At 41.7% G+C, this 24,800-nt stretch overlaps 1 protein-coding gene across 3 annotated transcripts in view; it reads left to right on the top strand.

The window, feature by feature from the left end:
- The first annotated feature begins 992 nt into the window (after window positions 1-992).
- The window catches only part of OSBPL3 (oxysterol binding protein like 3), a 112,396-nt gene continuing 88,588 nt past the window's right edge, over window positions 993-24,800 (top strand). For 2 of the 3 annotated variants that reach the window (XM_054990835.1, XM_054990837.1), the window contains exon 1: window positions 993-1,145. The gene's annotated coding sequence lies outside the window, so the exon portion shown is untranslated. Of the gene's footprint in view, window positions 1,146-2,170; window positions 2,324-24,800 lie in introns of those variants that run through there. The other variant, XM_054990836.1, reaches the window with a different exon arrangement.

The raw sequence follows: 24,800 nt of genomic DNA on the forward strand, positions 1-24,800 counted from the left end.
GTTTGAAGAAATTTATAAAATACAATAGTGTTTAGAAAGTGCTCTAATCAATATTACCATAGGCAGACTAGAAGTTCAACATTTATTTGTGGATCTTTCCTTCCATCTGTTCAAGAATCCTACATTTGAGAGAATGGCCTCAGCCACAATCATGACATCCGACAAAGCGGGTGCAAGGCCACAAAGCTTATGCTGCAACAGATTTGTTTGCCTTTTTGAAACAATGTATATGGTGTATAACTGGATACTGGACAATTTTTTTTTAAAAAGCAGGTATTTAACATTTTACTTGTTTAAAATGTGACTCTTGCCTTCTCAGCATGGTAACTATACTATCGGCAGTGAATTCCAGAGTTCTGTTTCTGTGGTGTTTGACGCTGTTATTTTCTATTGTTTATTTTTCTCAGTAGAGAGCAGGACCATGACCCACAAAAAGTGCAGCCATCATATCTGGGGAAAGACAAATAACAGCAGATTTAAAAAAATTAAGTAGGTCTGGTAGTTTTATGCTGAAGTAGCATGTAGTTGGTTCTTTGCCTGCACCCACACCAACCACAATCAGTATTTTTAGAATATCTCTGAAAGTTCAAAAGCATTCATTTAGCTATTAACTTCCATGCTCCTATCTGCAGTTATAAAAAATATCTCACCTATTGCTTGCCCCCCCCCCCCAAAATAAACCCAGGCTAATTTTAACATTGTAATTGGTGCCTATTTCGTGGGGAGGGGGATGCTGATGAAATATTTTAATCCGAGCCAATGGAATTCCTCGTTTAGGGGCCGAAGAATCAGGGAGCCAATCAGTCACTAGCTTGGGATGTCCGCGGGGCAGCGTCCTAAAAAGCTCTTGCGGGGGCGTGAAACGAGAGCCCTTCTCCTCTTGCCTGCTCAAGTCGTGAATGGGGCCAAGACGCTGATGCGATTACTTGGCGAATTCCTCGAGAAGCTCCGCCCCGTTAAGAGCAGCCAGTAGCGTCCGCAGCCTTGGCAGAGGCGGGGCAGGACTCGCAGGCTTTCTCCATTTGTCACTGCATTGAGAGACCGCACAGAATGGGAAGGTGTCTACTCAGAGGCAAGTGTCCAGAAGTTTGAAATATGCCCGGAGCATGTCTGGGGACACTTCCTGCCGCCTGATAAAAATCAAGGTAGAATTCTTTCTTTTCGTTTATCTTCCTCCTCTACGCGTGGAGTTGATGCGCTAATTCGTATGCTTTGAGTATAACGAGGGTCTGTTTTGGTTAAGTTGCTCTGCTTTTAATTTTTCGGAGAGGAGATTCTTTAGCTTGAGGAGCCCATGTAACGGCTTTAGCTAGGTTATGGGAAGGAAGTTAGAAGCTTGCAACTTTCTTCTAGTTTTTCTACCGAATCGAGGCGTTTTGAACGATCTGAAGGTTTTTTCCCCCAAATTTGCTTTTCATTGAAACGCTTCAATACGGTTTCTGGCCACCTAGAATGACATTTTAATGGTGCTGGTTGTTCCTCATTTGTCAAATAAGCACTTTGGGGGAGTTTAGGAGGAAGGGCGTCGTAGATCCACGAGTTAGGCTGGTATCTTGTTATAAACCTAACCGATTTTTTTTTTGTGTGCGTTGGATAATGGGAAACATGCATGCGGTTGAGATGCAAATCCGAAGTAATTATGGAAACTGTAAATCGCTAAGCTCAGGAAGAGGTGCAGTAAAGCTGGTTTGGGATTAGTTCGTTGCACTGAAATCCTGACTGTCTGCAGAGACTATCTCGCTCTGCCTCGGGAACTTAAAAAACCTCTCATTGCGCTTAGCATTGCTTCTTAATGGAAGTGACTGGGCGACTCACCCGGGTTAAAGGGAAAGTCTTGCCTCGGGGAGTCGGGTCCCTTGACTTGCTCTCGCAGGTGTCTGCCCGCCCGCACCGCATCACCTCTTCCTACCTGTCCAAGAAGCGCAGCTCGCTGACATCATGGAAACACCCATCTGCCCAGCCGAGAGTGAGCGAACGCCCCGCCCCCTTTGTGCTGTTCTGTTGGGAGATTCCTTTTGGTGTATAGTGCTGTCAATCAACCGCGACTATTGTTCGCACTCGCTCTGGCGCCTCCCTTGAAACCAAGCTTAGATGCTCCTCCCCTTTCCTGCCGGAGAAGAGAGCATCGAGCGTACAGGTAGAGCCGCTGAAAGAGTTCATTTTCGTGTTTGTCGCTCCCGCCCGTGCTGTTATTGCGGGTGCCCTGCTGTGAGTTGCATTTTGACTGTAGTGATAGGTGGCTCAGGGGTGATGAAAAGCGGCTTGGATTTCCCTCTGGGCGCAACCTGCCTGCGAAGGGGGCACAGCGGCAGGTGACTCTCAGGTAGGCAGCCTCAAGAGAGCTTCTTGCTTCTGATGTATTTTTGAAGTAGGAGATTTAAATCCCCTTTTTTGCTCCCCACCCCTGACTTTAGTTCTTAACAGTTTTATTTTATTCTGTATGGGCTTTTGCCTGTAATGTGTGTGTAACCATTATGTATATATAGCGTGTGTATACACATACATACTGTATGTATATTATATGCAGATGAGTAATTTTACAATTATTACCTATTATTGAGGAGACGAGACCTCCATGATCAGAGGTAGTGTACCTCCAGTTACTGGATTGGTGGGGGGGGGGGCAAAAGGTACACATTATTATGAGACCTTCCTGTGACATCTGTGTGCATATTGTTTGGAACAGAATTCAGAGCTAGGTGGACTCTTTGTATGGTCCAGCAAGGCTGTTCTTCCATTCCTATGCTTCTCTCCTCCTAGTGATGTGGAATTACTAGGTATTGTGTGCGAGAGAGGGTGTGTGAGAGACAGTGAATGTTTACTTCACAAAACTTTAATGAAAACTGGAAAGCAGGTAGGAGAACCTTTATATTCTATGGATTTAAGGTATGTGTTCTGATCAAAGATATAGTCTAAATGAGCAATGTTCTGACTTTATAAAGAGTAATAAGTTCCAAGCTATATTATACATCACTCAGATCTGCAAAATGAAGTTATGTCATCTGAGAACTGGCTACTTTATGTAGGCTGTTGAAGTTTGCCTGCTGCTTCATTTGTTTTTATTTGTTGGCTTCATTTATCAGCAGGTCTATTAAAAGAGATCACTTTCCATATTTTTTCAAGCATAGCTGTTGTAGTCTTTGTACAAAACAGTATTAAGAAAATCCAGTTACACTTTAAGACTGATTTTCAGTTTATTTTCAACAGACATTACCTGCTTTATGAGAAGCTCTTGGAACTGTTAGTTGCATATAAGGGGGAGCATATGGTGGAATGTTTTACATGTGAATTCTTAAAGGGATATTCACTAATAAGGGTTATACATCTGTTGCAGTGTGAGAAGCTGTAAAGCCCAGTTTTGGCTTATTAGAGATCTGACTATCAAATACATTCCTGTTCTGCTAACTCACATTCTGTATGTCATCTGACTACAGCTGCTTGATGATAATCTCTGATGAAATGATCAAGGAACTTAAAATGATCAGTTACAAGCTTTTAATTTTTTTTAAAACAATCTTTGCCTGTTTAATCTTTTTTCTTTCCACGCACAGCCCTGTCTACTAAACATAGACTGCTAGTGGACATTTTCTGCAAGATATTGTATGCATAATATTTGAAGATTTTAATCATTTTGAAAAGTTCATGGAGTTTACTTTGTGCAATAAAATATATTTTGAATAATTTATGGATCAAGCCTTCCTTGTTTTCTAGGACCGAGACCTCTCTGTATGTAGTAAACTAGACTATGGCAAGCATTCTACATCAAGGAAAAAATCTTTTCACATCAGAATGGAAAAGAGAAACTTCTCTTTCATACAGGGCTTTGGGAAAGGGCTCCTGCTGGAGCATATGGGAATCTCTGTGCTGGTTTCACAAGGGCATGAGTTCAGGTTTCCATTTTTCTGTGAATCTGGCCAAAGTGATCTGGATACAGAGGATTTTAAGGTATTGGGCTGTTTGCTCCGTGTATCCAGCACATACAAGGCATGTAAAATCTACAGCAAGACTGCCCCCTCCCATTCCCAGCTGATCCCTACTAGTCCAAATGGTAGAGTAGCAGAATTAGTGCCAGTGGCACAGCTCAAGCCAGAGGCTGTAACATGAAACATGTAGCTGGTATTCTTCCAGAGGTGTAAACTGTGTCCAGCTGTGGTTCAGTTTGCCATTTGGATGCAACTTAAGCATCACTTTCTTTTCAATGTTTGCAACACTATGCAGCAAATAGACGTTTAATCTTTTCTTTAAATTCATTTTTGTGTATATGTGGAATGTGAGCAGTACCTCTGCGTGGTTCCCCTAGTGTAGGACTGCTAGCTGTTAACTGAAGATAAAAACTCATTAGCCTGAATAGGCATGAGCAGATGCCCTAGTTTGCTTGTGTGTCCTCCAAAGATAGAGATTTCGAACATCGGTCTAGTCTGCTCTTATAAAACATATTGTGATTCTCACTGGAGCAGTATTTGTTGGTGCTCTATTTAGTTTACTCCCATTGCAAATACCTCTTCAGCAGCTTGCAACACATTTCATTTGAGGGTTTTATGGCTTGTTGTCTTTTAAAAGATCATGGGGTTTTGTGCAGTGAAATATACCTAATTTTAGATTAATAGATGCATTAAGCATTTGTTTCCAAACACTGATCTTGTATTGCTTACTAAATCTGGGGGTTGAGCACTGAATTTCCTGGGAGGCACTCATCAGGGAGCGACTGCAGAGCTTGCCCTCTCGCTGTGTGCCTTGGAAATTACAATTGGCAACCAGCTGGCTACTGATTGTAACTTCAGAGAGCCTATCTGCACATTTCCTGCTTTCAGAAATTGCTTGTGGCTTTGCAGGGCATAAATTGCTCTTTTTCCAGGGCTGCTTAGGAGGGGCAGGGGAGGTAACTTACTCTCCCAAGTTGGTACAAAGTAAACGCCTATTTGTTAGATTTGAACTAAGAGAAGGCAGCCTGGTGCAGTGAACACATGAAACTGCCTTATATTGAATCAGATCCTTGGACCATCAGGGTCAGTACTGTCTCCTCAGATTGGCCGTGGCTCTCCAGGGTGTCAGGTGAAAGTCGTTCACATCACTTACCACCGGATCCTTTTAGCTGGATGTTCTGGGGATTGAACCTGGGACCTTCTGCATGTCAAGCCACTGATTCTCCCCCACTATAGTTGGGCCAGTATGGCTGCAGCTGAGCCTTTGCTTACAGTGATGCCAACAAACTGGTATCTTACAATCAGGAAAGTAGTATTGGATCCAGATAAACAGAAAGTACAGGCATGCAGTAAAAGCAAAGTCATAACATGTATCACATCTGTGCACTATAATGATTAATTCTTAGTGACACCAAAGCTCTTCTCTACATCATTGGCAATAGTCAGTCCCCACATCTAAGAGAAATGTGCTGGAATTCCTGGCCCCTTGTAGGCACTTGCATGCGCCACACAGAGATTTCATAAGGACAGACACTGCAGTCTGTGTGGCTGTTCCCGGGACTGGTTAACTCCCCCTATTGTAGGTTGCAAAAAGCTCTGTGGTACAGCAGAAGTTTAGTACTCTGTACCCGGCAGCTTCAGAAGGAGCCAGGAAAAGCAGAAATGTAAAGTCTTAAATGCAGGGAAAAGATAAGGGCTTCTAGCAGCTATACATCCATTAGTGGTGCTGATTATGGATGTACAACCTAAACATGAACATCCCCTGTGGCATCTCTAGATCAGGCATCTCAGGTCTGAGATATTAAGGGGCCCTTGTTCAGTTTTCCTTGTTGCCAACTCAGATGTGCAATTTGAGGTCCTTTCTGCATCTGACAACACTGGTACCTGTGATGGTGTGGTGCTATGGGCAGGCAAGGCCCTGGGTGATGATTCCATGTTCCAGTGCAGTGCATCTAAGCACTGCTTACTGTTCTTATGTTTATTGCCATTCCTTTTCAGCGTAGGACTGGTGAGCAGTGTTTACTGGACAAGCCCTATTTCTTAGCTGGTTTTGCTCACGGTACCTCTGTATAGTACATCACACCATATAAGCAACTAGATTTTGTGTGCTTTGATTTTTTTAAAAATTTCATTTTGTGTATGCTAAATCTCTCTTTTGAAGTAGCCCTGAGCAGAATTGTTAACAAAGCCCCTGACTGATTACTCATGGTGCTCATTGTTGGCCTTCTTGAACAGAAGAGGAATAGGAGAACGTTCTCTGTATCTTTTTTTTTTTTGATGGCCATGGGAAGATTCTGCCTATACACCATTTTAATAAAGCTCATAAATCTGCTTCTGTATTTAATACATCAGCAACAATTGCCTCTGGCAATTTGGTTTCTATTGCTAGTAGCGCTTGAGACTATCTAATGTTGAGCTGAGGCACAGTAACACCCCATTTATAGTAATCTGCTTGTTATCTGGTTTAGTCTTTATATCTCTCCATGTAGCTCAGTGGCTCGCTGTAGCTGGCCAAAAAGCCTTTACTTCTTTTGGTCTCATTCTGAAACAAGCCTGTCCATGACTCTGCCTCAGGATATGGAACCTTTCAGTGCACGCAATTCACATAGCCAGAGTCTCTGCCATCAGTTAACTGAATGCTTTGGGAGAGGCTCGTGGTGGCTGCTGTGCAGTTTCCTCCAATCTGCCTCCCCCACCTGGATTCCTTATATGGCTTTCTTTCCTAACGCCACTCTCTCTAGGCACCCCATGTTGTAAAACTACGCCCAAGTGAAATGAAGCTTATTGCTTTTGTCACACATGATGAAGAGAAAGCATCTTGGCTCTTGAATCCATTTCAGGTTGTGCTTGTTCTAGTTCATATAAATCTGCCTAAGATATTTTTCTTCCCTGCATGTGCCCTTCATTGGCTAGAGCATCTCTCATAATGTTGGCTTCTGCTTCATAGGCTTGTATTCCTCCGTGTGTAAAAACAGGGAGCTAGCTCAATGGGGAAAAAAAACCCTGTTGCTCTCAGTATGAATTAGTTTGAGGAAGAGCAGATGGGGCCTTTGCAGCTGTGGTAAACCTGAAGGCTTGCAGAACACAGGAAGCGCAGATATTTCAGATGAAGTTGATTTCTTGAAATTTGTAAGATGTTTCAAATAAGACCTTTGTGAGGCTGTGCCAAAACAGAGTACCATATATAAATTATTTTGTTTCTTTTCTAAAGTTCTGTCTTACTGAGGATGCATGTAAAAATGGAATGCTTATATTTTCAGGCATTTAACCATCATTGGATAGATGCTGTTTAGAGGTCAGGTGGAAATGCCGCATGATTTGATCAAGCATAGATCATAGAGAAAGCAAAACATCCCTAATGGTCTAAATGAGCCATATTCATTCATTAATCATCTTTAGTTGAAATATTAATTGGCTTTTACGGTGGAAGTATTTTTCATCAGATTTCTGATGTTTTTAACATCAGATTTCAGTAAGAGAGAAGATGGTTTTTGTGAATGAACTCCTAGAAATAGGAGTCTCCAATCTGAAAACATTTTTATCATATAACCAGTCACACTTTGATCCTATTGGGGTCATGTGGGTTTTGTGGCAGATATTAGCTGAATGCTCCTCCAGGGAGTTGGAGGCTAATGGCTATCCCATTTTACCCATGCGATAGTCCTGTGAGTTAAGCAAGGTTATTAGTAACTTTACATGATAAACTAAATATCTAAACAGGGGTTTGAACTCAAGTTTCCGCGATCCCAGTCTAAGCTGTTATCTGCTACAATATGCTGCCTTTCTCCACACTAGTTCTGTCATATTGGGTTAATGGTGCCTGGAATATTTGGCTGGTGGTTCAGGGAATTTGTTAGAACTAGTTGAACTTCCCAGCCCTTCTTGGCTTAATGATTCCAATATTTAAAGTGCTTTGCTGAGGAGTACAGTGTCTTAGGGGCCCTTCAAATCTAGAACTTTTGATGAGGTGCTCTTCAGTCACGTGTTTCCGTATGGTAGGCTGATTGAGCAGATCTGACAATGGAAGGGAGGCTTGTATATGGTTGGGGGCTGCATTGGAAAGACCCCTATGCTGATGAAATCCTTTACTGATTGTTACACATTTGACCCTCTTTAATATTAGTTGGTCTTGGCTATTTGTTTCTATTGTTCCTGGTAAGCATCTGGTTATAGGGTATCTTCAGTTGTGGAAATAGGTGTGACTTGCTAAACTGCTGTGGGAAATGGTAATGTATGGTATTCTGGCTTGGTTTGAGTGTATATCTTAAAAACAACTGAAAACAGTCTTTTAATGGTAGTTTGATTGGAGCACTGTCACAATGTCCAACAGACACAGACTTATTCCCGATTACTACAGGAATTCTGGGCCATTCATGCTGTTTAAATGGCTGTGGTAAAGAGTTTGTCAGAACAGCAGCCTAAGTTAGAAGAAACCAAATTTGCAACTCCAGATCAGTGAACTGAGAAGATAAATCAGTAGCATGCCCAGTAAAAATGTGGTGTTGTCGCAAGGCCAAGAGCATGACTAGGATATTGACCTTTTGAAACTTTGATCTTTGCCTGAGCAAAGATCCTGTCCCACTGCTGTCCTTAATCCTTATAGCTAACCCCTTGCAAACCAACCGTCAGCCAACATATGCCTAGACTGATCTCTAACCCCAGCTTTTACCCTTGCAATTCTCCAGAAAAAGTGCAAATTTTTGCAGATTACATATGCCCAAATGAAATGATCCCTTTCTGATATGCAGATGAGGAGGCATTTGCTGCCAAGAAAGCCTTTGCACAGTGGCAGAGACGTTTCCTATGTTGTTAGAATTGTGCTAACAAGCCGCAGGAGTACAATGCTTAGATTGGTTACTGTTATCTTGCAGAAACTTCACATTGGAGCTGTGTGTGTTTAACAGTGAAAAATTCTAGAAGAGTAGCTTTGCTGGGACAGTGTGAAGAAAAAAACCCAGAGTCCTATAGCACCTTTAAAGACTATGAGCTTTCATAGGCAAGGAATCATCATAAATATGAAGAAAAAATTGAGAAAAGTGTTTACTGGAAGTTGTTCAAGCTCAGAAGAGAAGCAGCGCTATATTGTTGCAATCGCCAAGCAGGTTGATCAAGAATGTTTCTAGGTAGAAAGCATAATAAACTTAGGAGATGGTGCACAGCTTGATTACCAAACAGTTGAAGAAGAACATATTCTGTCCAGTTAACCAAGTACACTTTTAGTACCACAGTGAGCCACAGGCATTGTGTGTATTGACATACATTTATTCTCCAGTATCAAAGAAGTCTTATTAAAAAGCCTTGACATTTTTACTCAACTTTCGAAGAGAAAGATTATAGAAGTTTATAAAATTATGCATGAAGTGGAGGAAGTGGATAGAGAAAACTTTCCCCCTGTCACATAATACTAGCACTTGAGGGTGCTCAATACAGTGGACGGGTAGGAAATTCAGAGAAGAAATACTTTACTCTATGAGTGAGTAATTCATGAAATTTACTGCTAGTTAGGGTTGCCAACTCCAGATTGGGATATGCCTGGGGAAGACAGAATTGGGGGGGGGGCTCCGTGGTGACATGATACCATAGAATCTACTCTCCAAAGCTGCCATTTTCTCAGGAAATCTGATCTCTGTAGTGTGGAGATCAACTGTAATTCAAGGAGAACTCCAGTCCAGGCCCCGCCTGAAGATTGTCAACTCTACTACCAGTGGATGTAGTGATGACCACAAGGGGATTAGACAGATTCCTGGAGGATAGGTTTTATCAGTGGCTACTAGCCATGGTGACTAAAGGGAATCTCCATATTCAGAGGCAGTAGCCCTCTGAATACCAATGCTACTAGGTAACATGAGGGGAAGTTCTTGGCCTCTGTGCCCTGTTTGTTTGGGCCTCCAGGACAATGGTTGGGCACTGCTGGAGACTGGAATCCTGTCACAGGATGCTGGACTAGAGGGACCCCATGTCTGATCCAACAGGGCTTTCCTTATATACTTGGGTCAGGTCAAAGTTAGTTTCTTAACAATGGCTGAACAATTCTATTCTGGTAAGAAGGGGTTTGTACTCTGAGTGATCGCTGACAACAGGTCTTTTCCCTGACAAAGGCTGTAATTTGGTAAAATACATAAGTGACTGTTTATTTTTTAAAAATTCCTGCACCATCATCCTGGCCTAAGCCATGTATTGTCAACTGCTTGTACAAACCATTTGTAGTTGCAGCTGGAAAAGCAGCTTAGTCAGACCAAGCCCTTTTGTTTCTGAAAGATCATGTTTTGGTTTTGAAAACTGTTTTGTACCAGAAATGTTTGTGTGTCTGAGATGCTTATAAGAGAAAAGAAATGGGAATCATCGAGAAGTCATGAGTTTCTTTTCTTCTGGAGATGGTTGAGATGTGGCGAAACTGGATTCTTTTCCCTCCAGAGTTTCTTGCAACGTGTATGGGCTTGCCCTTGTCAGATTCTTTTGTTCTGCACATCTTCCTCATGCTTGCATAAATGGTGATCAACAAAAACAGTCAGTAGTTATGAACCAGTGACCATCTTGAAGCCAGCTAGCTGTATCAGGTATTGTTATTGCCATGTATAGAAAAAGAAAAATGGAGTATTCTTCAAAGCTACCGTGGCTGTCTCCCCCCCCCCCCATTATTTTTACTATAAACTATACAACTGAGTATGCAGCCCAGTCCAATTCATGTTGATTTGGAAGTAAATCTTATGGAGATTCATGGTGCTTCTAGGCAAGTGTGCATAAAATTTCACCCATTGTTCTTTTTTAGATGAGTTCCAGCCAGCCAACTTCCTTCAGTGTTGCCAGCAAGTTGGCATGTACTTGAAAAAAAATCTGTTTTGAATATTTATCTAGGTTATCTTTCATTGATTCCTCTTGAGGATTTGAGTTACTAGGGTGGTATGCAGACATCACTGGATAGTGCACTGTTGTTGCACTATAGTAATAATTTGCAATTGGATTATTCTGTGCAGATAAGCCACTCAAGTTGCAGTTTGTTATAGCACAAAAATAGCACAATGTCCAGAGATGTGTGGATGCAGCCCAGAAAGCAATAATGTTGCCATCTGAATGAGAAGGAGATGCTGATGGGCTGCTGAATCTTACAGGAGAGTGGACCTCTGTCAACCATTTATAGCAGTAGAGACTGCCTCAGTTTTGTTTGAGTAAATATTACCTCACAACAGACCCATGAATTCATGGGAGAAGGCATAAAGTCAGATAGGAATCGGTTGCTGATATCTGTCTATTGGTAAGTCAAGTGTTCGTGCATCTCCTATTGGATTGTTGAAAGATAGGAGTTGTGTCCAACAGGATTAATTTAGGATATGTGAATATAATCTTCACTTACTTGTGTCTTATCTGGGCCTTTTAGTTCTGCTGAACATGACAGCTGACTTTGCTAAATATTGTGACAGTCTGGCTAAGCACCTTTTTTAAACACTTCATTTTAAACCTTGTTTAAAAACAAACAAATCTGCCTGCAGATCTCTTCAGTCACAGCATGGAATATGTTAGCAGTAGGAGTGAAGACGGTGTTTTAGGAATGGAGAAATGATTAGTGCCCTGATATTTGCATTCTCTAATGTGCTTGATGCTTGGAGATGTGACTGCACGCAGGGATGAGAATGTTCATTGGAGAGATCAGTTTTCAGCTACTGGCTGATTATTTAGCCTGGATTTTGCACAGCTAGAAATGCTCGTTGTCAGGATTTCAGTAAGTTGCTTTTCTGTTGATTATTCATGATGAGCTTTAGTCGGGAAGAACTGGAACCTTGGTCAGTCTTGGACATAACTATCTATATTTTCTCTCATTTTGTGTGTGTGTATGTGCATTCAAAGGCTTTAACAAACTGATTGTACTTATTGGCCATATATTAACATCTCTACCCAGCCAGTGTGTTGTTGAGAACCAGTGTCGCATAGTGGTTAGAATGTTGGACAAGGATCTGGGAGACCCAGGTTCGAATCCCCACTCTACCATGGAAGCTCAGTGGGTGAACTTGGACCCGCAGTCATACACTGTCAGACTTACCTACCTCGTAGAGTTGTGAGAATAAAATGGAGAAGAGACAAATGTAAGACACTTTGAGCCCCCACTGGAGAGAAAGGCAAGGTATAAATGTGTTATAAATAAATAAATACCCTGCTTTTGGAACTGTTGAAGATGATGCCATTCTTGCTGGGAAACAGACACCAGTTTGCTGCTAGAGAATTAGGGTTGGGGAGGAGATGAAGATAAATTATGCCTGAACTTTCAGTTGCTGCAGCACTCTACCATTCTACTTGCAGCTTGGGTAATGTTAACCTATCGATAACAATCGTTTTATGTTGCATTACCAAACAGTAGTTGTTGCATGAGATGACCTTATTTACTTGAACATGATTAGGTGGGTGGTAAAATTTGGAAAGAGAGTTGCTTACTGTTGGAGCAGTGAAACTGAGCTTAATCTTGGGAGGCTCATCATTGTTTAATTTTCTTGGGGAGGTTCTGGGTGGGACCTCTATCTGTTTGACTATTTACATGGGCGTAGCACTGATTGAGGATAGCCATCTCTCTCCCTTTGACCTACTGAAACTCAGTGGTTGATGGACTTGGATCTGCATGCCTGTTGCTCAGCCTCAAGCATCTTGTTGGACGCAGCATCCAAGATTCCAACAGAAAACATTGAGTCTAGGCTGGCAGCAGGCTTACTGCTTAACTTTGGACATGTTTGCACAGTAGGACTAGATTTGTAGTCCTCTGCTATTTAGAAGCGATGTTCTCTCAACCTCAACAATAAACAACTGTTTGCCTTTGCCTTTACTTCTTCCTGCTGTTAGGGATTTTTAATGCTTCTGTGTGATCGAGGCTATCATTGGACACCACTATGGTTACATGATAGCAGTGATTCACAACTAAATTTTCCTGCGTGAACAAGACAATATGCAACACAGTGGGCACATTATCATGTGAATGGTGGCGATTACCATCAAGTCATAGCTGACTTATGGTGACCCTGACAGGGTTTTCATGGCAAGGGACTAACAGAGGTGGTTTGCCATTGCCTTCCTCTGCAGGCCTGGTCTTCATTGGAGGTCTCTCATCCAGTTACTAAACAAGGCCAACCCTGCTTAGCTTCTGAGATCTGACAAGATCAGACTCACCTGGAATATCCAGGTGAGGGCACATTATCATGTATTTTGACTGCTCTCCTTTCCACCCACCTTTGTCTACCTCCTATCTTCACCTTTCCCCCTTCCCTCCCCCAGCAGCCTCTCCCGTATAGCCCAGTTGCATGGTGCCTGCTGAGCTGGGCCCAGTTGCATGGTGGGGAACCTGTGAGGACTTCTGAGTTCACTTTTTCCTATATCCCCTTCCCCACACTATTTCCTGTTTCCCTCCTCCTGGCAGCCTCTATGTGTTCACCTTTTCCTATGACCTTCTGTCCTTCAAACCCACTAAACAACTTTCATTTTATCTAGCCCCCCCATATCCATCTATATTTATTAAATTACTTCATTTATATACAGCCTTTCTCCACAGTAGGAACGCAAAGCGGTTTATATCATTCTCCTTGCTTCTGTATTATCTTCACAATTGCCCATGAGAGGTAGGTTAGGCTGTGTGTGTGTGTGTGTGACTGGATCAAAGTCACCCAATGAGCTTCCACTGCAGAGTGGTGATTTGAACCTGGGTATCCCAAATCCTATTCTGAAAGTCTAACCAGTACAGTGCACTGGCTTTTGTTGGGGAGGGGGGCTGCTATTGAACAGTAGCAAGCAGCTAGGCCTGGGTGAGTCATGTGGTATCAAATCCTCTGGCGGTTGCTGCTGGACATGGCCTGATAAGTTGTCCCTCAAAGGGCAAAACAGCCCTGGAAAGGAATCTTTCCCTTCCCCTGCCTTTTCCTGAAAGAAACCATGCCTGGAATACTGGCTGAAGTGCTATGGTTGCCTAGCAACAGCCATGGAGGGCACCTACTTAAAGCTACAGGCACTCAGTATTTGGGGGGGGGTAGATGACAGATTTTTCTGCAACTGATCATTTTTCAAGTGTGTAGGAAGATCTGCCTTGTCTGTTTGTGGCTCCAGTCTCTGGATTTAAGCATCTAGAGATCAAGGCCCCTTGACTATTAATATATAAGATTCTGATATATAGAGCTAGCACAAAAATTATTAAAACAGAAAATGTGATTTTTAGTTTATGGGTTTTTTTAAAAAAAGACATGCTGGAAGTTTATATAATGGATGAAAGGCATTTGAATTTACAGCAGGAATGATGATTGGCACTGCTGAAAGCAAATGGATGAGGAATTAGCTATTTCCATATTATTAGTCCAACACAGGATATTCCAAGTGCTCATAATAGAGGATCATCCGGATTTTTAGCCATAAAATAGCATCTCCCATGTTGACTGGTTTCAGGCAGCCTGATAGGATATTAACTGATCAAGCTGCTTTAATTTCTCTATGCAGCATGAAAATATGAGTAGAAAAGACTGCAGTAGGTTTCCAGTCCCAAGTAGTGGCTGGAGATCTGGAATTACAACTGGTCTCCAGGCCACAGAGATCAGTTCACCTGAAGAAAATGGCTACTTTGGGGGGTGGACTCTATGGAATTATGCCATGCCAAGATCCTTTCCCTCCCCAAACCCCACTTTCTCCAGGTTTCTCCAGGTTTCACTCCCCAGATCTCCAGGAATTTCCCATCTTGGCAACCCTACTGCAGTCCTATGAACTCTTTCCTGGTAATAAGCCCTACTGACTAAAATGGAACATACTTCTGAGTAGATTTGTTTAGGGTTGCTCCCAAAGTCCACCTAAATCTGTTTGAGAAATCTTTTTCCTTGGCTCCAAAAAACCTTGTTGTGTGTCATAGTATATCACCTAAGTTAAAACGGTTGTAATGCCAATATAACTCACAATCAAAGCTTACATTATTTTACATAATCAATTTACCTTTCTCACCTTTTAAAAGGAAACAGAAAGGGGCAAACCCCGAAGTAGCACATTGATGGTTTTCCTAGCTTGTAGAAATATTGGATCAGGGCAGGGTGTCACTTTAGATGAAGTTAGCTATGTTGAGGGAACAGAGAGCAAAGAGGTAAACCAACAAGGCTTTTTCACAAATGGACCTCCAGACTGAGATACATTTATCAAACTCTCCCTTCACTAGTAAAATTGTTCATAATCTTCATTGTGATGTAACTGTAGGTTCATAGTAGATCAATGTTATGGTACTGGAATACATGAAGCTGCCTTATGCTGAGTCAGGCTGTTGGTCTATCACAGTCAATATTGTCTACTCTGACTGGCAGCAACTTTCCAAGGTCTCAGGCAGTGGTCTTTTCACATCAGGAGTCTTTTCAGCTGGAGATGCCAGGGACTGAAACTGCAAGGAAATGTTCTGCCACTTAGCCACGACCCTTCCCCTGACATATTTAAAAATGTGAGCATGCGGGAGGGTGAGAGACAGGAACATAGTTCTTTGTATCCAAGTCCCCAAGAATGATTTGTTCATCCCTTCAACATTATAGGTCTAAGCCATTGATGACTCCTCACCTGACTGAGGTCCTCACCCTTTGTTGGCACCTCATCAGCCAAGTCCTTTTGCCATTGAACTATTCATACCTACACATTCCTCTTCTAGTCAGGTTTGTTGTGTTTTCTTATGTGTATAGAGAAACTCTTCCTCCTCTTTGACTCAACCATTCTACACATTCTTGAGTTGAAGGCATATGTTCTAATCTGAAACTATTTATCTTCTGTTAAGATAAAGAAGACTAACAGTTCAGTGGAATTTGTTGTTGTTGTTATTGCATGGTTTTTACTGCAGGCTTTAAAACTGAATTAGGATAGTTCTCCACAGTGCATCTTCCTCATACTTGTTACGCTTTAATTGCAGCTTATTTGTTTCTCTGCTACCTTCTAGGAATAAACCAAATGTCAGTGCTTCCTTATGGGCTGGAAATGTTTCTGTGCCTTGCAGACTGCCTTCATTCTGTATTCACGAAACAAAAATATGCAAAGTCTGTGCATGTCCATTGAACCAACAGATTATGTGCCTGTCTAAAGGTAGTGACTTGAGATATATCAAAACAATTACCTACAATTTGTTTGCATGTGTATAGTGATGATGCTGTGCCTTGCACCTTTTGCAAAAATCTGATGCAATGTGGTCACTGTGGCAATGGTAGTCCATTATTTTGTGTTTTCAAGTTGACTGGTATGGCCCTTGTTGATGACTCTCCACCCGACCTTTGTGATTCTCTCATACTTAACCACATTCCAACTTTGTGAGGGAAGCTCGTCTAAGATACAGTCGCTTTGTCAATACTGCCCAGTGAGTGTTAGTTTCATGACACGGTGGCAGTCTGAAACTGGACCTTCCAAGCCCCAACCTCATATACTCAATTAATGTATAGTTTCTGTGAAACTTGTACTGAAGAACTTGCTCAACCGCTTTGTGTGAGTGCAGCTGTAGGGGATTAATATTGTTGCTTCTCTTGCCAAGGCTGAAACAAGCGTTCTTCTTCCCTGTTCCTGGATAATTTAATGTGAATATTTGTAAAGACTTGGCTGAGACTACATGAATATTTGGCTAACTTAATGTAATATGATACATTACTTAAATCTCTAGACTACTAGAATCAATGAATATATGAGATAGGATTTTCCCTGGAGATAAAAATAGAAGTATAGATGTGAGGGAGTGCTTACTTGTATTTATGTTCACTGAAATGGCAGTATTCAAGTAATAGGCTTTATAGAAAAAGGGATACATTTTCTTAAGATTTATTAGGGCCTAAATTGTACCAAAATATATGCCTACACATAATTTACTGTTAAGTAAAACCAATAGTATGAATCTAACCCTTATGACAATCCATAAACTTTGAAGATTCACTGGTTTACAAGGATGCTTGTGAATATAGTTGTACATCTAGAAGCAGAGTGATGGGCTTTTAAAATAACTTATTGGGAATTCTTCTTCCATAGTGTTTACCTCTGATTTCTTTTGCCAGCACACTTTATTTTTCTGCAGTCACAAATCAGTAATGTTGGCCAAGATTACTTAGATGGACATTCTGACATCCATTTAAAAAATTTCCAATTCATTTTTTAGGGATTCAGCTAAGCTAGTTTGTTTTAAGGGTATTTTGTGAGTATCTCATACAGTAGAAGGGCCTATTACGTCTTTTTTTTGTTTTCATGATAAAATTGTTTGTTTTGTCCTTATTTTATGTACTAATGTACCTTTTTACTAGGCAGAGTGCAATGGGAGTATTGTGACTACATGATTTCATTCATGCCTTCTTACCTTGCTTCAATGGGCTTTTCACTGGCCTGGCCTGGCAACCAGCTTGAGACTGGATGGGATGAGGACGTGAGGGTGGCTGTCAGTGACAAGGTGATGTCACTTCTCTCTAAGAATCACCAATAATTCTATGGTATTACCATATGGTTTTATATACCTTTACCATAGAGTTTCTGGCGATTCCTGGTTTACTCAAAAGTGACATCCCACCATTGCTGACAGTGATTTTAAAAAGTTTTTTCTTTCTCCCACCACCCACTGGAGTGCCTGCAGGCAAGGGCTGCTGGTGGTAGATCTCCCACCCTCAGTGAGCACAAGACAACCCTACTTTTCACAAGTCCCTGCAGTTTGCCCTCTTGGATGCTCTTAATTTGTTCATGTCATCAAGATGATCACCCACTTAATACACCTGGTATGAACGATAGGACTTTTAATTTCCTGGGCGCTAATCTCAGATGGTTCAGGTAGCCGGTTCAAGGTTGACGCAGCCTTCCATCCTTCCGAGGTTGGTAAAATGAGTTCTCAGTTTCCTGGGAGTAAAGTGTAGATGACTGGGGAGGGCAATGGCAAACCACCTCGTAAAAAGTCTGCCAGAAAACATTGTGATGTGATGTCCCCGCATGGGTCAGTAATGACTCGATGCTTGCACAGGGGACTACCTTTACCTTTTACCTAATCTCAGATGGAGTTCAAGTTGCTATGAAGGAAAGAATGTTCTTGTTCATACTGCTTTTCTTCTCCTGGAGATCATACATTTGGACAAAAAGAAGGCTTGTGTCCAGCTTTCTTGACTATGGAGGTGGAATCCTAGAATCTTAAAACCATGCAATTATGACTGTACCTCTTTCATAACATCCTAGAATAAAGATTTTTCTTTAAAAATCAGGTTTTATACTGTATTCTTTCCTTTTTATATTTTAATGTGATTCTGATTTCTTAACAATAAACTTCGGTTTTGTTTTACTGTGCCTTCTGAGGGCTGATTTACATGATACAAAGACCCTGTGGTAGACTCTTGGACAGTGGACAGACATGCACTTGGAGCCCCGTGCTGGGAATCCATTTTGGCTCAGGAGGACCATGGCACAGGGGCAGAAAGTGCTCAGGCCTCCCCCCACACCTTTTTTTCTGACCTGAACTAGCTCCAGAAGCTACTGTTTGCCTCACTAGGGAAACTTAGGTGTAGTCATCATAATTGTTCCCCAGGCCTATTTCAGATCAGGAAAATGATGCAGGGAGGAGGTGTAAATCCCTTCTTCCCTTGAGTCTGATCCGAATTGGACCCCCACATGCTTAAGAACTGAGTTTCCAGCACAGGACTCCAGATAGAGGTCTGATCCAGAGTCCTCATGGTGTCTACCACATGAACTTTGTAATGTGTGGAATCAGCCCTGATTTAAACAGTCCCAATTTTCCTGCATGGTTGAGCTGCACTGTAGTTGACAAATAGTTTGGGATTTGGTATGACAGTTGAGGCACTTATGAAAGCATAAAGGGCAGTTCGTGACGTATTTAATGTTAGAATCTACATTAAGCCAGAAACCCATTTGGAATGGCAGAAGTGCTTACTTTTATTTGGGATACTTATATTCTTTTACTGAAGAGGTGGTTGAGGGAGTGAGGTGAGGAAGTTGTTAAATCCTACTTTGCTGGTATTTCTCATATGGTGGTTAACAAGTCAGTCTCAAATTTAGGAAATCAAAGTATAAGGGAATGATTTTATGCTGGGGCCCCATCTGTAATCTTGGACGTGCATGTGCGATGCTGGCAGAGTTGCGGTGCAGAGTTTGGCAGAGTCTTCTTTAACATTCTGTCCTGCATAGCTTAGGGGTAAAAATGCAATTAAAAAAACATTTCTCATGCCATACCTTGATTTGCCAGTGTTATGGTGACATTGTTAGAAATTCCTTTTCATTTAAGGATTTATTTTCTGTGGTCCTCTGTTCTTTATTTCTCCAGAAATTGGAATGGAAGACTAAGAAAAAATATTTCAAACTTCCTTTTTTGGTACACAACTCAAATAGTTTTCTGTTGCTGCTGATCAGATCCTTGGTGACCCCTTTCCACTTCTGTAGCCTTTTAACTTTCCCACAAACCATTCCTATTACTCTGTTAAAATCATTTACCTTTCTGTCTAACGTTGATCCTGAGGGACCTTGCTAATTCTTTATAGTGCCTAATACATAGTTTACCATATGGAAATTACAGCAGCAGGGACTACATCCCATTTCCTGGATACGGATTCTTCCTATTGGGGTAAGACCACTGTCTCTCCCCCCTCCCCCCATTTTGTTGGATTCACTTTTAGTGAAAACAGGAAATGAACTTTTGCTTTCAGCTTCATAGATCTGGAAAGTTAGCTACAGGGTTGAATTGCCACCTTGTTCAAGGTGAAATGCAAAGTTTAAATTTGCACAGCAGCTTTAATATGTAGATTTTATCTACCTCCATCCCCAAACTTCTTTCTCAAAGTGAAAAGTGGGAGTAGTAGAATCCAGCATCCTTGCACCTTTCAGCAATATCCTCCTGTCTGCTGCAGAATGGAGAAAATGACAGGAGTGTTGTAAGCAATAACTATCATTGGGAAAGAATAAAAACCTTATAGCTGTAATTACAGCAAATACAGGTTTCAGGGGAGGAGTTCTTTTTCTTAGATCACATTATTAAAATATATATATATATATATATATATATATATATTTGCTTCCCACGCATTCTTGCTTCATCACTCAGCTCTGCCTGTTGTAAAAGGTTACATTTGAATTCCATTCATTCTTCTCTTCTTCTGCCCACTGATGGTAGGATTTAAACCCGAGATCTGTTGTTCATTCACTTACAAAGGTTGGTGACAGTTCTGTGAAAACTGGCATATCTTCAAGCCTGGAGGTCTGAAATGCTTAAAAAACACATTAAGTAAAGGCCTTCAACCCATTGTGCGTTTCCAAATTGGTTTTTTAAAGACAGTAATGTAATAAACAATTAGTGTCTTTCTCTTTAAAAGTATAAAAGGGTGTTGTTTGTCATTTGCTTCCTTAGGTCGGTCTATAAGGTTGAGATTAGCAGAAAATAAAGTGATCTTTATATTGTAGAAGTTGGAAAATAGTTTTAGGTTGTTCAACAACAAGTTAAAAGAAGCCGTATTGGGTGGTATTTCCTAGTGGATAAAGGGCATCTAATTAGTCCAGTCTCTCAGGAGTCTTTGGAGACAATTGGCAGTGATTTTCATGGAAACCAATAAAATCCCTCTGAATTCAGTAGGATGTAGATGTGCCCACACTTAAGAGCAGCCCAACTCTTACTTCAACAGATGACAAGGACTTTCCATTTCTAAGTGCTGTAAGCCATGGTGGGTAGGTGAGAGCTGAATTGTCAAGGGTTGAAGACTTTGGAGGAAAAACAAACAGTATCCTACTGGGGAACATCTCCTTGCTCATTAATTGACCAGATATAGATCCATGAGCTGCTGATGCAACAAAAATGGAGACCATAGGGCACAAGATCATACTCCATCTTTCTTTCTCCCAGAGACAGTTTGCTTGTGCTTGTCTTTGGAAACAACAGCAAAGAGTCAGGCAGAGATGTTTTCTAGGATTGTTCTGCAACTCAGAGTAGAAATTAACAGGAATAGATGCAAAGCAACTGGTAGATAAAGAACAATTAATGTGTTTGATTTGCATATTATGCAAATTAGGTTATTCAGATTTGTGGAGTGTCGATATAGCAACCCTAGGATAAAACCTGTTGCTTGGAAATGCTTTTTTTTTTTTTAAAGCAAGATCTGCAAACATTGTGGAAGGTTCTGGGCCCTATGAAGACAACATTCCCTCTCAAAGAAAGGCTTTGCAGTCAACCTGCCAGAGCTCACTCTCTCCTCTCTCATCCTGATTTGTTCAAGTGTGCATCTGGAAAAAATGCCCACTGTATATGAACTTGGAGTTCTAAAGGTGGGGAGGGGGTAGAGGTGTAGAAACTGCTTCTGTTCAGAAACTTTCTTGTAGATAACCATCCTTAGAACAAATTTACCAGATGAAAATGTCTGTTGCAGTTGCAAACCATGTTTAAGTCTACTTGATGTATCACAGAAGTGTTGGCGCTAAACTGCTGGAGGAAAAGTGTCTGGACTTGTAAGGAGCATGAAATGATGCTTCATCAGTTCTCAATGAAACAGAGTGCTTGACCTTTTTATAGCCTCAATATGTCATCTTTAGGATTGAGGTCTTAGTGGTTGTTTGGTTCAGTTCTTCCTTCCAGTTGTCTGAGCAATATTATACTCTTCTAGAGTGTATAAATTAGATCAGAAAATGGGAATTCTATTTCATACATATTTTATTGCTGTTTATTTCTCCTGTTGAGATGCTGCTCTTTGACCTAATGGTCAGAAATCTTGCCAGTTGCTGTATCTGTAATGTGCTGTTGTTGGATTGCTGTAAAGCCCTGGTGGATAAGCTGGTAGGCTTGCGGTTGAGCCTCAGACTTTGTAAACATCAGCATTCTTCTGAATAGCTCTGAAGCAGGAGAAGAAAATGCAGGTATACTATAAAACTTTTCTGGGTCTAGAGATTACCACTCACAGGAGGTGCTTTGGTAATTTAGAGTTAAAAGACTCTCCCCTACAGAACCTTGAGCTATTTAGATAGGAATTGTAAAATGAGCCCTTGCTAGAAACTGAAAGCCCAAGTGGTAGTGGTGGAACCTGTAGTCTTATCTGTCCCCCCTATAGTTGAAAATGACAATCTCCAGGCGGGGGCTAGAGTTCTCCTGGAATTTCAACTGATCTCCAGACAACAGTCATCAGTTCCCCTGGAAAACTGATGACTGTTCATTAGACATGGGCACGAACCAAAAAATTTAATGAATCTGCAGTTCGTGGTTCGGTGCCAATGACAATCCCGAAGTCGCAAACCGCAACAGACATTTCCTGTTGCCGAACCAGTTCGCGGTTCGTGGTGCTCAGAACGGCCCTCATTGCACTTACAGAGCCCATATTCACAGAGAGTGTGTAGCAGGCTCTCCTCCAGCCAGCACCCAAGTTTGGTCAAGATTGCAGTAGGGCTCTTGGAGTTATACCCTCTCCAATCTGAGGCCCCCAGGAAACTCCCACAAAAATCCCAGCTCAATTATACTCTGTCTCTCCCCAAAGGCTTGCAAGTAGCAAGCAACAGCTCTCACACTCCACTGCTCGCTGAAAGTGAAAGCCAGCCTAGGAGCGCAGTACTTTTTATAAGCTGAGGTCCCATAGAGCAATGCAGGAGGTCTGTGTTTGGCCGTCAGAGCTGCAGGGTTTGCAGGGATGAGATTGGAGTGCCTGTGGCTACAGAACACCCCCTCCCCCTCCCTCCCCTGGGTGTCTTCTCCCAACTTGTAACCACTTTGCAGCTCCATGGTTGGAAGGAAGACCTGCTGATCAAGGTAAGCTGGGCTTCGATTTGGGTTTCCAGGGCAACAGAAGGAGCGCAGACAGAGTTCAGGCATTCCCCCGGCTCCATTTCCAGGGGAATTGATTGATGGCGCCTGACTGTCTGGCTTCCCGAACCGTGGCCAAACACACCAAACCAGGCTTCTTCCGAATGCTGGTTCATTTGCCGTGGACAATCACGAACTGCTGGATCGCGATCGCCAATTTCGTGGGTTTTTGAAGTTTGTAATGCGGTTCATGCTCATGACTACTGTTCACTATGTGATCAAGTGGAGCACAAGTGAATAGGGAGGAATACATGTGAGTCTGTTCACTTGCCATTCAAGTGTAATTTGTCACTTGTAGCTTGGCCCTCTGCCATCCCCAGGCTCTTATCCCAAATCTTCAAGAATTTCCTAACCCAGAGTTGGCAACCCTGGTCTCCCCACCCCAAGTCCCATGTATGACAGTAGGTTTGTGGAGAAGGGGAGAGAAGTTAGGAAGACAGATTTGGCAAGGCAAGTTCAGGAGTTTCTAGTGTGCCTCCTTTTCTTTTTCTGTATCCTTTTTGCCTATAGTAGAAACTTGGGGAGGCCTCCACCTATAGACCAAATCTGAATGAAAGGCTATTCATCTCCAGCATCAAATGTTGAGCATGTGGAAATGCCTGACTGCTCAGAAGAGAATAGGAATTAAGAGGAAACCAAATGAAGAAATATGGATTGTCTTTTTTCTTTGCATACTTGGGATTGCCAGATGCTCACACTGGACTGAAAATCCCTTCCCAAATTGTACTACTTTAATGAATGTGAAGTAGAAACTCAATTTCTTTTCATAACAAGCTGCACATGTTTATTTAAAATGGAAGTTTTATATCCATAACAAAACTTAATTGCAAAACAAAATTGCACTGTGTCCCCAGGCTTGCTGATGTGAAGCTAGTGGGCAGGCAGCCCTTTTCAGTTGTTGCAACCAGATTATGGAGTTTATTGACCCCGGAAGTACATTTGGCCCTCTTCCTTTTTGCTTCCCATTAAAATAATTCCGTTAGGGAAGGCTGAATAATTCACTTGCTGCTGTTGTTTTGTTGGTGAATGTGTTGTCTCTTTTTGCACTGATTGCTTGTAGGAGTTGCCAGTTTCTACCTCCAAAATCTCAAGGATTTTTCCAACCTGGAGTTGGCTCACTATTGCTGGTTAAGAGCCACACGTTGACTATTGTATAAATTGGGCTAGGATTTGGGAAGCCTCCATCTGAAACCCCATTGTTGTAGGTGACCTTGAACCAATCATTCTCTTTCAGTCCAAAGTACCTCACAGGATTATTGTGGGGATAAATTGTGGAGGAGAAGAGAACAATGTTGTAAGTTATTTGGGGTCCTCTCAATTGGACGAAAAGTGGGATATAAATATTACCTGTATTATGCCTGCCCTTCTCTGGGGGTGGTGGTGAGGGATATTCTCAATCCAGAAAATGGCATGCAGAGGAGAATGTTTACATTCTTTCCTTTTTAAGCACCGTGACTCTAAGCCAGATCTTCCACAGATATGATTTCTTTCAGGGCTAAATCACTCATCGGAAATCCCAGCCATAATACACCAGCATCATGTATAGTTTGTGCTGCTGTCTGGGCTTATTTTGACGTTTGCATATTATTTATTTTATTGACTTAATATACCCCACTTTTCTCCTCAAACAGGATCTCAAGTGGCTTACAACATTATCTCTCCTTTTATCCTCACAACAACCCTGTGAAGTAGGTTAGGCTGAGTGTGTGTGATTGACCTAAGGTTGCCCAGTGAGCTTCCGTGGCAGAGTGGGGGATTCAAACCTGGGTCTCCCGGATCCTAGCTGGACATTCTAACGACTACTCCATGCTGTTATTTCTTATATGTTTTAATTGTGGTATATTTTAGTCTTGTTAGCTGCTTTGGGTGCTACACATATAGTAGAAAGGTCAGATATAAATAATAAATATGCAATTGCTACAATTTTCCTCCCAACATTTTGAGGAGTAGTTCAGTTTAACTCTGTTTTTGTATTGCTAACAGTGCAATCCAGTGGATTTTGAAGGGGGTAACTCTGCTTAAGGTTGCATTGTAAAGGACTATAGAGTGAGTATTTATTTCTTTAGCAGTCTGAATAATGTTGCATCTTGTTGCATGAGCATAATTTGTTGGAA

Source organism: Eublepharis macularius, chromosome 11 (genome assembly GCF_028583425.1).
Source record: "Eublepharis macularius isolate TG4126 chromosome 11, MPM_Emac_v1.0, whole genome shotgun sequence".
In the NCBI taxonomy this organism is placed as follows: Eukaryota; Metazoa; Chordata; class Lepidosauria; order Squamata; family Eublepharidae; genus Eublepharis; species Eublepharis macularius.